This window comes from Bidens hawaiensis, unplaced genomic scaffold, assembly GCF_021521415.1.
Source record: "Bidens hawaiensis isolate Kalapana, Puna unplaced genomic scaffold, B.hawaiensis_p1.1 tig00003058_1, whole genome shotgun sequence".
In the NCBI taxonomy this organism is placed as follows: Eukaryota; Viridiplantae; Streptophyta; class Magnoliopsida; order Asterales; family Asteraceae; genus Bidens; species Bidens hawaiensis.
In genome coordinates, this window is record NW_027491165.1 from 1,475,858 (window position 1) to 1,487,604 (window position 11,747).

The 11,747-nt window shown below is 36.6% G+C and overlaps 1 long non-coding RNA gene and 1 pseudogene across 2 annotated transcripts; one reads left to right on the forward strand and one right to left on the reverse strand.

Moving 5' to 3' along the window:
- The first annotated feature begins 703 nt into the window (after positions 1–703).
- LOC143622151 (uncharacterized) lies at positions 704–2,363 on the forward strand. Its single transcript, XR_013151643.1, has 3 exons — positions 704–765; positions 1,339–1,538; positions 2,281–2,363. It is a non-coding gene; the product is annotated as an uncharacterized LOC143622151 (long non-coding RNA).
- Positions 2,364–2,608: 245 nt separating this feature from the next.
- LOC143622205 (isoamylase 2, chloroplastic-like) lies at positions 2,609–9,408 on the reverse strand (annotated as a pseudogene). Its single transcript, XR_013151653.1, has 3 exons — positions 7,168–9,408; positions 3,326–3,797; positions 2,609–3,267 (listed from the first exon to the last, which is right to left on the reverse strand). The product of XR_013151653.1 is annotated as an isoamylase 2, chloroplastic-like (transcript).
- Positions 9,409–11,747: the final 2,339 nt, after the last annotated feature.

The following is an 11,747-nucleotide window of genomic DNA, read 5'->3' on the forward strand; positions in this document are numbered from 1 at the left end:
TTTCAAACTAGTAGGTGGTTCCTTTTATATGATGATGAGTAACTACTTTAATAAATATATTGTCACCAGGCACAAATGTGCAGCTTGTTTCCAGCAGTTCAATAGGAAAGACCACCTTGTTGCACACATGAAAGTATCCCATCACTCTGCGCATCACTCCAAAATGCCCTGTCTGTCAAAAGCATTGCAAATCATTTGAATCCTTAAGGGAGCATATATCAGGTATCATATCATTTTTAACATTCATTTCTGCCCGTTTATCTGCTCAATCTATCTGCCTTGTATGTTGCTATGTTAACGGTTTAAATGTTTGAAGAATATAAGTGCCCCCAAAATTGCTTTGTTTTAATATCTGGATCATAATTATATATATTTAACATATTAAATAGAAGTTGTATAAATAATAGGTTCCTTTAGGCTCACAAGCCTCGAGCTTGTTTTAAGTTTGGTTCAATTCGAGGATCTTGAGTAGCTCACTAGCGGCTTGGATCATTTGCGCCCCTACTCGGGATCCTCCTAAATAATCTTTCTTCTTTTGACCCATTACCAATTTGCCCATTTTCCACGTTATTTATGTTCTTTTATATGAATCATGTAGGCCCATTAGCTAAAGCTCATTGTTCAAGTATATTCTCTCAATATGGTTGCAAACTTTGTATGAAAGTTTTTCAGAGCTCTATTTCTCTTGCTGAACATACAGATCAGAGCTCTATTTCTCTTGCTGAACATACAGATCAATGTCTCCTAACTGCCACTGCTTGCCTTGTAAGCTTATGTGGAATATTTGTTTAAATATAAGTAATTACCACTTACCAGAGGTGGTAATTAGACCCATTGAGTTATGTTTCATATCTAACGGGCCAAACAAGTAAAATAAAAAAAAAATTAACTAAAAAGTAAGCAGGTCAAACGGGCCAAAAGATATATTATTGACCAAGTTTTGTTTTCAGTGTCTAGTTACATACAACCTCCTAAATTCCTTTTCTTATAAACTAGTTTATTCATAAAATAGTGTGGTTTTTAAAGGGAAATTATTGGAAAAAATAAGCAAGGGCTTTATTATGCATGATTAAATAAAACGCTCATCTTTTTAAACTTAACAATAAATTCCTTGCACTTTTATTTTAACAAAAAGGTCCTTTTTCGTTTTATGATTAAATCCTTCTTTGTATTACTTATTGAAAAGGCTCGTTTTTTTTGCATGATTAAGTCACTAAACTTTGCTAAAAGGGCCATCTTGTTACGTTTAGAAGTCCAGGGACTTAATCATGAAAAAAATGAATTATGTGCAAATATTATGGTATAATTGTCCTTTTATAATGTGTTAATTTGTTGCAGGGAACAATAAATATTCCATTCATAGATTATGAAGGTTTAGAAAATGAAAATCTTAAAGCAGTTGCCATTGATTGTCAAATGGTTGGGTGTGGTAGTGATGGATCACTTGACATATTAGCTCGTGTTTGTCTTGTTGATGAAGAAAAAAACATTATATTTCACACTTTTGTGGAACCTCAGATATCCGTCACTGATTACAGGTACACTTTTCTTGTTTTTTGTGTAGTTTTTACTAGAGTCATCAATTCAACCCACTGTATAGATATATACGTATATATATACACACACATATTATGTATGTTTAAGAGTTTACAACCTTCTAAGTTGTTTCTTACAAAAAAAGTTGGATTACTTTTTCAATCATAGTATTAAAGATGACAGAATTGAAAATTCAAATAACTTATAAAAGTGTTGACTAGTCAACCCGACCCGGTGAAAAATGTACCTGTTAACAAACCCACTCCACGCATCCATTTTTTTATTTGTATATATTATAAGGGGTAGCAATTTCAACCCATTTAAATGGGTCAAAAGTTTCATAACTGGTATTTAAATGTTAAAAAATTATTCAGTTTTGAAGAAAATGATATTTATTCTGATAGTAGAGTTTTTATGATCATATTTAATATTTTGAATTACTTTCAAAATTCGTAACTGACAAAGCGTTGACCGATCAACCTGACCCGCTCTGAAGTTTACCTTCCTACCAAAGCCCTACCCATTTATATGAAAATTGGTTATTTGGGTCTTTGCAATTGATAGCTGGTCAAACTGATCAAAAGTCGCCGAATATGTACTCTTACGCACACAGCTTCTAAAATAGTTTTATTTAAAGAAATCACATCAGATTTTTTATTCAGGAAAGTTTTAAAAGTGGTAAAATTTTCAACTTGTACATAACAGTGACCCCTTTTGACTCGTTACATGAACTTTTTGGTTCAGATATGAACTAACAGGCTTAACCGAAGAACATCTAAAAAATGCTATGCCACGCAAGGAAGTGCAAGAAAAGATTTCTAAGATTTGTGGGCTGGTTGACCCGTTTAACTAAACAGGTTGGCGAGTTGATTTTTATAACTAGACAAGTTAAATAGGTCAACCTAAAAACGACCCGTTTCTTAAACGTGTTAGACGCCAACCCAAAACCTAATTATTTTCGTTTCGTGTTGTGTCGTGCTGGAAATTGCCACCCTATTTTTTTTGCTTTAGAAGTCATAGAGGTGGTCATTATGACCTACGTTATGACCTGCCTATTTATGAATAGGTCGGTTCGGGTAATTTTGATCTGTAAGGGGTCAAACATGTAAAATGAAACAAGTTATAGCTGAAATGAAACGGGTCAAACGGTTTGAAAGTTGCTCAATCGGGTATTTTTATATCAGCATTAAATTTGTTAAATCATTTTATTATATAATTCGCACCAATTATCATTTTGACACCTCTAAACATCATTCCCGACACACCCTTTTAACAAATTTATGTTTTCAGGTACGATATCAGGTTGGGGGCACACGACCCTTTTCAAGATTGTGTATCCGTAATGAGACTATAAAAGCGTACGCGTTCTCAAGAACACCAAGATGACAAAACTGCAACATCATGCACCAAACACAACCTGATTTTCGATAGTCGAACACCAAATGATCTTGAGAACATGTCCCCCCGATGAACTCTTTCAGATTTCAACACCAAATTATCAGTGCTGGTGTTTGGATTCTCGACCACGTGATTCAAGTGTTTTTTCAGACTAAATGGTTTGGTAGATTGTGATCCCTAGTGTCACTAGTCAAGATTTTCTTGTTAGTTAATATATATGCTTAACATGCTTTTTGTGGGATTTGGTGTAATGAAATCAGGTAATTAATTACATTGGTGAAGAAATTAATATTTTGACATATATAATCTCTAAATTCCAAAATCATTCTATTTCTTGGTGGTAAATTATTATTGTTTTCTATTAGTACAAATATTATTCAGATAACTCAACTGCAACAAGTTTTATTCAGATAACTCAACTGCAAAACAAGTACAAATATTGGCTTTCCAAACATACTTGTTTACAACAAAAATATACATCATCATGTCACTCTTCTGAAAGATAAAATACTTATTATTAACATAAACCAAAAACACTATTATCATTCTAAAGAATCACATAAACATGCCAATAAAATAAGAATTAACCATCCAGACTCCTAGTTTCAAGCAAAACACAACTATGAGGTGCCATCTGATAACTAAGTGACCCCGGAACCTTCTCAACAACGGGTTCACCTGTCGTTGAGAAGAACCCTGGATATGAAAGGCCCGTATCCACCAACCGAACCCACACCATACCCAACCGAGGCGGCGGCAGAGTGGCGGTTATGGGACCATCACCGCTGTTAAATGCAGCAAACATGTCACTGGTCAACTGGCTTTCATCATTTTGGTCAAACTTCAAATTCATGGCTAGAAATAGGCATGTTCAAAACGGTTTGGGACTAGGAACCGGAACCGGTTCCTAACCGGTTCCTATATTCAAAACCCCCTTTTAAACCGGTTCCAGGCTCGAACCGGTTAGGGAACCGAACCGGTTCTCCCACCCTCGGACACCTAACCTATCTAACCGGTTCTTACCGGTTCCTAACCCGGTTCCTGTACCGTAACCGGTTCCAACCGGTTACAGTGTAAAAATTTTTTTTTTTTTTTCATTTTTCGTTTGCGATTTGGATTCTAAACTACGATTCGTATTTGTATAACATCAAAAATAAAAAAAACAATTAACATAAAAATAAACAATTAACTGATGAAGAAAAGACAACTACTGAAGATGTTTGCCACTGAAGACAACTACTGAAGGTTGCCACTGAAGACAACTACTGAAGGTTGCCACTGATGACAACTACTGAAGGTTGCCACTGATGAGGAATACTCATCAGTGGGAACATTCATCAGTTGCAGAGTTTGTTGTCACTGATGCAAAATATGAATCAGTGACACATCAGTTGCAGAGTTTTATCAGTTGGAACATCATCAGTTAAATATGTAACCATTGTACAATGTAAACTTGTTCATTGGATTTGCAATACAAGTGCATTTAGTTTTTTTTTTCGTTTTTCGTTTGCGATTTGAATTCTAAACTACGATTCGTATTTGTATAGCATGAAAAATAAACAAAACAATTAACATAAAATTCATTTTATTTACTTTAAGAAGTTCAAAAAAAAAAGGTTACATGTTTTAAAATCTTCAAAAACAAACTAACAAAACATTAAACTTATAAATATAAAGTTGTGACATATTATTTCTAGAAAAGCCTTCTTGTTCGTCGTAATTATTGAGCGGCGACTTCTTCCTCGGAATTACTTGTAGAAATGCCTTCTTGTTCGTCGTGCACTCGAACATCAAGTGGTGTTTCATCTTCGAGAGTGGTTACGTGTTGAATACGATCGATTGAGTCCAAGTGATCCTTTAAGCAAATGCACATCTCCACCGACTCCGAATTTAGTCTTGTTCTTCTCACCGATATTACCCTGCCACTAAGAGAAAAAGCGGATTCCGAAGCTACCGTAGAAGCTTGGACGGTTAGTAAATCACGGGCCATGGTGGCAAGAATCGGAAACTCGGTTTCCTTTACCTTCCACCAAGCCAAAACATCAAAAGTGCCATATTCCTCTTCGGATAAACCGGTAGAGTAATCATTTGCACTATACCTTCCTAGTTCGCTTGAAGGGGTGTTACCCCTTTGTTTTTTAGCCGTTACGTTGCGAACGGTGTTCATAAGGCTAATCATGGGATCTCGTACTCTAGTAGCACTTGAACTTGATGAAGACCCCCCCCCCGGCATAGGCATGTGTATGTTTGACCCATATTTATTTAAATAAAAGTCATACATAAATTTAAAATTCAAGTTAAAATCATTTTTTGCCTCTTTTGAAAAGTTTGGGTCAACTTCATGCATATCTAAGGCTGAAAAAATTTCGTCTATCACACATTCAACCCCCGTAACATTTAACATTGGGTTTAAAGCGGCGGCGCAAGTAAAAACCGGTGGCAATTCAAGAAAGTATTTTTTTAATTTAAACTTCATTGGTAATATGATGTTTGAAAACATTGGACTTTTATTTTCAAATTCTTTAAGATTGTTAACGATTAAAAATAACTCCGAAAGAACCAAGGGACTTGTCGGATAATACGTTCCCGATAGTTTCGTAGTTGATGTTTTAAAAACTTCAAGAAAAGTCGATAAGTCATTGATAATTTCCCATTTCTCATTTGAAAAGGGGATTGCCAAATCATTCTCGGCAAGACTAGAATGAAACATTTATAAAGTTTCTCTTTGTTTCAAAGCACTTTGAAACATTATGCAAGTGGAATTCCATCGATGAGGTACATCCCAATTAGCTCCCAAAGCTTTTCTTCACGTATCTTTACAAAATTTTCTATATTCCATTTGTCTTTTTTTTACTTTTCTTAAAAACTTCATGTATCATTAGTCTAAAATCGTTTATCACCGATGTAACCTCATCCGAAGCAAGTCCGTCTTGCACGATTAAATTAATGATATGTGCAACACACCTTGAGTGAAAAAATACACCATTGCAAATCGGCGTATATTTTAATTTTAATTTATCAACCGCCGATGTATTATTCGACGCGTTATCAAATGCCATTGAAAATATTTTATTTTCTAGTTTATAAGTTTTTATAACATAATCTAAAATTTCAAACAAATTATCTCCCGTATGTGGATACTCAAAGAGTTCGAAAGCAATGGTGCGTTTCATCATTTCCCACGATGACGGGTCTACCCAATGAGCGGTGACACAAAGATAAGATTCGGGTAGACCATGTGGAGCCGACCAAACATCACTAGTTAAGTTTATTCCTGTATTTATATTTTCAAAATATGCAATTAGTACCTCTTTGGCCTTCTTCCACAATTTTAAACAATAACGTTTAAGAGTATGACGACTTACGTGAGTGTATTGTGGTTGAAGCGTATCTCGAATCATGGCGGTTAAGCGAGGGTTGTCGAAGTGGCTAAACGGCAAAGCTTCTTGAATCACAAACTTCGCCATACGATCTTGAACTCGATCAATTTGGTATGTAAATATTCCACCTTCACTATCCATTTGCGTTTGTTGCGAATCGACGTTCTTTTTCAACGCCTTGCAATACGGTTTTTCGATGTGTTTCTTCAAATTTGAATTCGAAAGTGGGTTTAAATAAATCCCACAAAACTTGCACCGAGCCTTCAATGAATGGTCACTCAATTCAACCAAATCCCAATTGCACCAAATCTCTTGATTACAATTATGAGGTACAATACGAACGAAACTTGGTTCGGCGTTGGAACATTGACCAACCGATGATTGTGAGGCAGCCATAACAACAAATATGAATATAGAAGAAGAGAAAACAAGAGATTAGAGAACTCAAAACGTTGTAATAGCGTTTTTTTGTATTTTTTTGCGTTCGGGTTTGCGTTTTGATTGTTGTGATGAACCCATGACACCAAATACAGTGGGGTGCTTGGGGGAGCCAAAAAACGGCTATTTTTGACCCCAACGGTTAAAAAACGGCCAAAAAAACGATTTCCAACGGCTATATTCGATCCAACGGCTAGAACCGGTTAGGAACCGGTTCCGGATGGTTCGGTTCCAGAACCGGTTCCGGTTCGGTTCCGGTTCCTACCCGCCCCCACTCAGAAATGCAAGAACCGGTCACGGATCATCGGGTTGAATCAGATAGGGTCCGGTTACTACAAAAAACGGGTAGGAACCGGTTCGGGTCCACCGGTTCGGTTCCAGGAACCGGTTTCGTTGAACATCTCTAGCTAGAAACTTGTTAGTGGGATCTTCCCAATTTGGTGTATTCAAATTCGGTCCATACCAATCGATATTCTCAGCCTTGAAAAACTCCTTCATCTGAAAATAATCACTTCGTTTAACCCTTAACGAACCCAGAATCGAAATGAACTCAATCATTTGAATTGCGAACCCGGTTTTCAAAGCTTTCCAATTAAACGGTTTTCGGTCTTTAACCGAGATCTTTCCACCCGATGATTGTCCGCACTCATCTCCCATATTAAGAACCGGAACACCCAAAGAAATAAATAAAATAAAAAGAAAATTCCTAATTTGTTTAAGTCTCGTTTCGAGCACGGTTTTCTTCTTTGTAGCACCTTCTTCACCACAATTCCAACTAAACTCTGTGGCAGTAGTAAAACTCACCAAGTCCACCAACGAAAGCCCATGGGCCCGAGCCACGAAGTTGAAAGACAACGCAGGCCCACGCCCGCTTAAGAAGATATCACCACTGCCGCATAAGCGGGTTGCAAGGTTACTAACAAGACTCTCACCTCTTAAATAATTTCTCACATCACTACAAAAACTAGCATTCATTTCAGCCCATTTTTTCCAGTGAGGAAACATGATTTCTTTTGTGGAATTTCTAATCGGGTCGAATGAGTCAGCGATGATCTTGGTTTTTGAAAGTATCGGGTCAAACGCGATCGCTTCAATTAAAGGTGGGCGAGAAAGATGTTCACCATTAAACCCGCTTAACATGGAAGACGAATTAACGAAACAAAAACCGTCAATATGGTAGTTGATCACCCAATGTTTGAGACTATCCAGAATCAAGTTTTGAACAACCGGATGGGCACAATTGAGAGTATTATCGGAAGCATAATATGTCGGTTTATCTATTTTCGCTAACGATGAGTTGCCACAAGTGTGAGTGAACACGACTTCTAGTAAAATCTCGATCCCGTTCGCGTGCAAACGCTTTAGCATTTGTTTCAAATGAGGTCCATATGTGTTTTGTGGTGAGAAGAAATGTGAAGGGTAATATGGTCCTTTTCGCTTATCATATGAAACTATTGGTTCTAACAGAACTGCATTAACACCCAAATCTTTAAAGTGATGCAACTTTTCAGTAATGGCAGAAAAGGAACCTCTAGTTTCGTCTGGTAAGTTACTCGACATGTCCTTCGTGAAATCCGCCACGTTTAACCGATAAACCGTTAGTTTCTCCATTGGTAAACGAGGGCTGACATCATCACTCCAATCAAAAGTAGGTTCTTTACAAATTCTCCCAAGAAAATTCTCACCTATCACCTTAGAATACGGGTCTAAAACAATGGAAGCCTTTTCTTGACCATCATGTTTGACCCGGTACCCGTATGACACAAAGTTCATGACATCATCCATCGAAGCATGCCATATGTCAGCCGACCGATTAACATAAGGATCTAAATCAATCTCTAAAGCGGGCTCTTCACTAGAACTATTATCATCAAATAAGCACAAGATCACGCCTTTAGCGTTTCTTGAAAACAAGGCAAAATTTAAAGATCCGTCAGTTGAATAAGAAATGCCAAGTGGAGACGGATGCCCGGATTTTATACCCACCGGGAAACAAAAACTTGTCTTTCTATGGCTTTTGATTTCAATCTTTTCACCATTTACTGGACATTTTAACACAAATGTAACATAAAACGGAGCTAAACTTGCATCAAACTCCAATTTAGCCGAGAACTTGTTTAAAGAATCAACCGCAAAAGGGGTCTCAAAGATTCCAGAGTCGCTCGATTGTAAAGGGATTAGTGAGGATGAATCTGATCTAAACACGCCCCAGCTCATAATCACTTCGTTAGCATATTTCCCATCAAGTTTCAAAAAGGAAATTTCCACATTTACACCATATTTTCCATCTTTTAACTTAGTAATAACAACTTTCACATTTTCACCCTTGTCGGTTTCGAAATAAATAAGTGGATAACTTTTCTTCAACGGTTTGAATAACGGGAAGAGTCAAGGCAGCCAAAACTTAAAACCTAGGATTGAGGTACAAACCTTTTATAAAGTTGTTTCCAGTTTTCCCAAAATCTGATCTTCCTAAACTTTGTGTTGTCAGTCGTGTACCGCCATATTTGCAACGATCAGCGACTATGAATGTGGAGATTTTGATGGCTAAGCAGGTAGGCTGAGACGCAGAGGATAATGAAAGCATTGTCATTACCATGATTCAGACATAAAAGTTGCAGAAACCAACCTTGTTCTACATGATTCTTGATCTGTCTCTGTGTCTGATTATTAAAGTAAGATAAGATGCATCAGTAAATGTTGATTACACATTCAAATGTTACAAATATAAATAGATGATCCTACATTCAATAATACAGATCAGATCAGGGATTGAAAAGTGCCAATCTATATGGTTAATTATTACACTGACTAACATGTAGAATACATTCATCCTTTATACTGTTGTATACAGCTTACTTAAACTTTTACTAGCTAATGTGTCACGGTCATCATTTTCACCGTACCAGTAAATCTCACCAATAGCAAAGCTATGGTAGGGTCTGAGGAGGGTAAGATGTAGACAGCCTTACCTCTACCCTTTAGGAATAGAGAGGCTGCTTCCGGTGAGACCCCGGCTCAATAGTAGTTTGGCATCAAGCCTTGGACATAAGGCACATAACACTCAATCATCGGGACCCCGGCTGATCGGTGCATGTACCCTTGTCTTTCGGCCTTCAACGCATACCTTTCGCCACTTTTAACGTTATTTTCACGAAATTAGTAAAATAACGACAAAATTAGCGTGGCTTTACTTTTGCCCACCTGACACATACATACATTATTTGCGTGCACCGCAAGCAATTTCACTATTCCGCCAGTTAATGTGTTACAGTAAAGGTGAATATGAAATGAAATCTAAAGGCAAAATGATAAATATCAGATAGGTACCGTAATAATTGATAATAAAAAGCAGCCGATGAGATTGATATGATGATGATGATGATATTCAGATGACGAAAGAAATAAAAATAATAATAATAATTTTCCAGTTACATTAACATTACATCTTCTTCTGGATAGATGGGGGATGGATGTTTGGCTCTCATCTAATCTAATCTAATCTAATCTTTTCAATCCCTGGGATCAAAATCAATATCAATTCACTATTATATTTTAACTCTTTATTCAAAGTTTGTTTTATTTATTTATTAATTAATACTGCTTGAATATTATAATAATATAATATATTACTTTTTTTTCTTTTTTCTAATAACATTGGGTAATGGTTAAGACATCATAATAAACGATTGAAATCTCATATCAAAAAGACTCATTAAAATATTTGGGGTAATTCTAAGAGCTATTAGAACATCAATAATAAGGAATTTGAAAACACCACAAAACATGTCTAATCACCCGTCACATCATAAAAACACAATTTTTTTTAAAAACAAACTCATCTAATAAGGAATCTCAAAAATACTAAAAAATATTTTCACATCATTACCACATTTTACACCCAAAACCCCCCACCCAACCTCATCATTTGCAAAAGGCCTCACGTTTATCTCATTTTTTCTAGTTTTTATAGAAGAACTTACTTGAAAAATGTCTCTAACAATCACTCCCACAAAATAAAAAATGGATGAGTAGAAAAAAAAAACATCCAAAAAGAACACCCTCCAAAAACACCTTATTCTTATTTGGGATGGTCTTAAAAAAACTTCTAGAAGTAGAATGATTACTAAATTATATAACATGAGAAATCAACTTAGATAAATCATAAATTATATGTTTAAAACATATTTGAGTAATATAGTATATGATTGTAACTTTGTTTCGGCACTAGCGTCCTGTTAGTTGACTGATTAAATGAAAGTTTTTATTTTTGAAAAGAGGACTTCATTAGAAACAAACCGAACCCGAAAACCGGGACGGAGAACCACCCACACACACTACATAATTACAAATCTACACCAATCGTTCCAAAGGATATTTTTAAACTTAGATCTATGCTTGAACCAAAAGAAGCTCAAGGCCTTGACTTCACTAAAGATGTCTTCCACTTTCACTTGCCCTTCCGAAAAAACCGCATTTTTCCTAGCCTTCCACAAACACCAGCACGCGGTAACCAAGATGCCTTGCACCGCTATCTTCTTAGCAGCTCCAAGTCTGCTATGGCTGTGAATCTCCACCAGGTCTCTGAACGAGAACGCAAAAATGTTCGGAATATGACACCACCCACTAACTTTTTGCCACAAAACAGTGGCGACCACACACGAAGTGAAAAGATGAGTCACCTGAAGAAGCGTGTATCGACTTACTTGTATACGATCAACGTTCCTCGGGTACGAGTGTGCTATATCACCGATGGTTTTCCGAGATACGAGTTCTTCCACCTACAAAACGAACAGTACCGTGAGCTTACCCCTCAGAAAGGGACAGAGGGGTCCTCTTTGGGGTAACCCTCCGGTGTGAGAATCAGATATTGTAGGAGAGGATAATCAGGATGTGAAAATGAGTAAAGGACTTAGAATATATTTTCTTGCCTGCCTCCAACTGTGGAGGCGGCCTGGTATTTATAGTGCTAGGGTTTCCAATGATTTGGCTCAG